General features: G+C 47.7%; 2 pseudogenes; one reads left to right on the top strand and one right to left on the bottom strand.

Moving 5' to 3' along the window:
* Window positions 1–1,116: 1,116 nt before the first annotated feature.
* LOC148825784 (U1 spliceosomal RNA) lies at window positions 1,117–1,260 on the bottom strand (annotated as a pseudogene).
* Window positions 1,261–3,099: 1,839 nt separating this feature from the next.
* Window positions 3,100–3,218, top strand: LOC148825783 (5S ribosomal RNA; annotated as a pseudogene).
* Window positions 3,219–4,888: the final 1,670 nt, after the last annotated feature.

Below are 4,888 nucleotides of genomic sequence, written 5' to 3'. Positions count from 1 at the left end.
AGACTATAATCGTTTATACCTATTCCTGCTTCTCTGAATTTGTAGTACATGTACTTTTGCTGGACTGCTCGGTCCCATTTTCGTCTTTGAATTTTCATTCCCCATTTTTACCGATCGGTGCCTTACTTAGAACCTTATCACATTAACTACTCCGCAGAGCAAAAACCACACATCTGTGTTAAGATAAGTTCTTTATATGAGTCCCAGACTCATCAAACCCGCGTGAGAACACCCTCACCAGCCTCCCATTTCTCTGCAATAAAAAGATCACTTACTGATGTCAGACTGCTGTGAATTCTCCAGACGCGTCTTTGGAAGGATAAAAAGTTTATCCCCCGAGGTTCGTCCAATTTGCTAAAATTGTCCGGGTCCAGATGAAGTTTCAGCAGCCGTCCGCGCTCAGGTTTGTGATCCCGGATGAGCCCCCAAATTGTCATGGAAATATAACTATCAAGGAAGCCACAAGAGAGAGTTCTCACCTGAGTAAGGTCTTTATTTCAATTTTGCAATATTCGGAGCCCTGCTGCCACTCTGCACATCAGAGACTCAACTCATTACAAGCAGTACGGGATTTTTTTAAGATGTTGCAGTGTAAGGGAAAGTTCAGCATTTTGTCATTTCTAATACTTCCCCTTTCCTTAGGACAAAAACAGATTACATCATAAAAACGAAAAAAAGAAGCACCAATATATTTTTTGCAAAGCTTATCAGTTACCTTCGGCTAATCTAATGACCCAGACAGTACATACTGTTTTGATACACTGTCTTCTAAAAGTAACCTAGACAGTGTGTACTTTGTTGACATACTGTCTTCTAAAATTCTGCACGTAGCACAGCAGTTACATTCTTGTTATATATTTTCCTAAAGCTCTCTACATTTTAAGAATCAATTTACTTATTAGATTTCCAGTTCAATTCCCTCCTTTTTATTCTTAAAATGTTTAAAAGTTAGATTCTTCATAAGGATTCCCTTACTTTGGCTCCCATACTTTGGATGCTTCGGAAATTAGATTTCCATTTCAATGGATATTTAACACTTCCAAGAAAAATGATCTATAACCTCATCTCTAGAGATGTTTTGTTGCTATGGCATGTGTGTGTGACTCATACATATAAAAAAAGCTGTTTGTAAAACGAATATCGAAGCTGCCTCTACATCTGCAAATTCGCAGGGGTCAGCACAGCCGGAGTGTAATGGTCGAGCCTCGCCCTGGGTGAACCTCCTTCTTGATCAAGGTATCTCCCCTACCAGGTAAGTATGAGTTGTACAAGCCCCTGCAAGCGGCCCGCACCCACAGCACAAATCTCGCAGCCTAGGCCAGCTCCTTCGCCCTGCATGCCACCGCCTCCTGCTGTGCCCACTCTTCCCCACACTCACACGCCACACTAACACTCAAAAATGTGGGCAAAACGAGAAAACGAGCGTGCCGTTTCCTACACATCTGCAGTCGCCATTGCGCATTCGCAGCATGTCCCGGGACGCAATTCGGCCTCATTTGCATAACACCAGACCGGCAGATCACTACACAAGCTCGCGATGTGCGCCTGCCACACACCGATCAAACAGTAGTGTGCTCTCTGAAGGGACCAGTTCTGTAGGGTTTGGGCATTTACGGGGACAATTATTAATTGTAGCCGTAAATCACAAAATGATTCTTTTGATGGCTTTACAATAGAATCCAACCATGCGATATAACTCAAACAACGCACACACACACAGGTACTAATACACGAGGATACATTTATTAATACATAGAATATGCATGTAAACCTAACAGATCTTATCGAGAGGGTTATCAGAATACAAAAGATATATATTCAATCAGTTACGAAGTGTTACAAATATCAAGAGGACATACGTTCAGTATATCATTCATTTAGACTGTTTCGTAATTGAACTTGGTTACATCTTCTACATTAGATACTCAAAACAAGTACATAACTCTTAGGAATTAAATTGATATCAACTGGTTGGGATAACAATTGAATTCTCGAGCTGTAATGCATTGAAGTTGAATACTCATCCAATCTCTGGGGATTCAGATCTCCTGCGGGCTCTCTGGCTCCGTGCCAGGCTGTGCTGTGCGGCTTGCGACGGTGCGCTGCTGATGCTCACTGACCGGCTAGTTAGTGTTGGCTTTAACTAGCAAAGTTTGTGCACAGGAGAAAAGATGACTGTGGGTCCCAGCAGGTCAGGAAGAAGACCGGTTCATTCCTGATGAAGCGCTAGTTCTGAATAGTGATTCAGCTGTCCACAGTTCTGACCTGTTCATGAGGCTTGCTGCTGATGCTAACCTCGGGTGGATCCTCTGGTTACTCTCTGGCAACCTCCGCTCTTGACTCTTAGAACAAAGGAAAGTTTTGGAACTCAGACACACTGGCCGTTCCGTGGTTGTCCGGGCTGAGTCTCAGGATGGTCAGGAGGCGCGCTGCGAGAATGTCCTGCCCTTGGGAGCCTTCTGCTCCTGGGCCATCCTGCCCTGGAATTCTCCTTTGAATTCCCTTTAGAAAAGTCCACGAAATAGTCTCTCAGGCCCTCTGTGTTGCCTGTTTTTACCTGGAGGAACTTCAGCTCGTTCATTGGCTGAAAGTTCCATGGGCATCAGAGTCCCACGTGGGTTACTCGGCCCTACCAGTCCCTGATTGGTTAATCAAGGTGAGATATGAGTCACTTACTCCTGACACTTAGGAATGCAGTCCAGATGTCCATCTGGCACTCCCTAGACAGATAGGCGCCAATGGATGACCATTGATCATGATAGCCAGGCTTAGCTAAGTGCATCCCCATTTGGGAGCTTTCCCTTAACAAAAGAAAACATCTTTAAATCAGCCTGCATGAATAGTTTCTCTGTGGCTGCACCACAGAGATGAACAGAGAGATGGGGCCTCATTTGGAAAAGCACAGCAACACTTAATTCTGTCTTATTAACAAGCATTGCTGCTACAAGTGAAAGACTGAAGTGAAATAGAGCGGGGACGAAGGCAGTGAAGAGAGAGAACGTTGGAAGAAGAGAAAAACGCAATGGAAAAAAAGCAGTGCGTAAAAGAGGTGACGGAGCTGTCCTCTCTATAAGAAAGGGGCCATTGAACCCTGGTCTTGCTTATGGCCACACCCCGTTGAGCATGCCTGATCTCATCTGATCTCTGAAGCTAATCAGGGACGGGCCTGGTTAGTACTTGGATGGGAGACCATCTGGGAATACCAGGTGCTGTAAGCTTTTAAGCGCAGGAGGCGCCCTATCCCCGCTCGCTCGCTCATTCCCCTGTTAACACGTGCAGTGCGGCTTTTCCGTCTGTTTATTTGTCAGCGTTGGCGAGACACGGGTGCTTGTGTATTACCGTGAGCGTTTTTTATTCTGATCATGAACAGTTTTACAAGTCCGCAAAGGATCGAGGAAAGGTTTATCGCCAGCTGAAAATAGACACAGCGCTTTGGCTGTGGAGACTTGTTCGGCTGGCGTTCTGGGAGTCGTGTTTTTCAGAATTGTATTGAGATCGTTTTCCACAGAGCTCAGATGTCAAAGCATAGCAGCAGCTCTCCACAGCGATCCTCTATAGCACCCTTTCTCCCGCAGCTCCGTCCTCATTGGAAGGAAGCAAGAGTGAAAGGCTGAAGTGAAATAGAGCGAGGACGAAGACAGTGAAGAGAGAGGACGTGGGAAGAAGAGAAAAACGCAAGGGAAAAAAAGCAGCGTCGTAAAAGAGGTGACGGAGCTGTCCTCTCTATAAGAAGGGTGCCAGTGACCCCTACTCTCGCTTACGGCCACACCCCCTTGAGCAGGCCCTCTGACGTCAAAGGGGGCGTGGTCAGCGTGAGAGCAGGAAGAAGGAGAGGAATAGAGGATTTGTTTGTCTCAAGTAAGACTTTGTTTTTTGTGAATTTTTGTGGTTTTTTGGTGTTTTTGGTTGATTTTCGAAGCCCTCCCCTTCAGCCTAGCGCTGTTTGGGGAGGGGAGAGACTTTTGGTTTTTTGTTGTTGCTTTTTTGTTGCTTTCTGAGTCCTGTTTGTGTTTTAATGGAAGGAAAAAACATGGAGGCAGAGAATGTTATTGTAGTGGAGGAGGAGAGTGGTGTAGGAAAGAGAAGGATGAGGAATTCAGACCGATCCCCCCGGCGGGTTTTTGCAAGGGCGCATACTGTTGTGGTGGATGTGAGCGGCGTGGAGAAACCATCTGTGGGTGCTATTATAGCAGCGGTGCATGGCGTCTGTGGGGAGGGCTCTCTTTTTGCCTGCCGCCCCTGGACGCCAAAAGAATTTGAACTGACTCTGGACTCAAAAGAACATGCGGACGCGGTGGCTGTGGGGCTGGATGTGCAGGGCACACCCTGCTACTGCCGCTGGCTGGAGCGGAAGGAGGTAGTGGTTTCCTTTCTCCACCTCCCGGCATATATCTCAGACGAGACTATCAAGGAGAAGCTGAGTAGCTGGGGGGTGAGAGTGATTTCGGACATCAGGATGCGCCACTACCCTGGGACCACCATTGCTGATGGCACAAGGTTTTTTCGGATTCACTTTCCCAAGCATCTAGCCTCGTTGCCATACAGCACCCGCTTCGCCACGGCAGAGGGGGAGCAGTACTTCAGGGTCCTCCACGACCAGCAACAAAGGGTGTGTCATGTCTGCCTGGACTCGGGGCACATCGCCAAGGACTGCCCTGAGTTCCTCTGCTATGAGTGCAGACAGCCCGGCCACCGCGCCAGGAACTGCACCGCTGCCAAGTGCCCGGACTGCCTCCACGCGCTCATGAACTGCAACTGAGAGCCGGAGCCGGAAGATCCAGCAGCCGCAGGAGCAGCTGCCCACAACGCAGAGGGGGGTTGAAGATGGACTACGAGTGGCCGCTGCAGCTTAGCATGGAGAGTTGCCAGCAGCGGCGCCCCAGGACCC

The sequence above is a fragment of the Atractosteus spatula genome, chromosome 10 (assembly GCF_055471065.1).
Source record: "Atractosteus spatula isolate fAtrSpa1 chromosome 10, fAtrSpa1.hap1, whole genome shotgun sequence".
NCBI lineage: Eukaryota > Metazoa > Chordata > Actinopteri > Semionotiformes > Lepisosteidae > Atractosteus > Atractosteus spatula.
The sequence above is the reverse complement of the archived record's forward strand: the minus strand, read 5'-3'. Positions and strand labels throughout refer to the sequence as shown.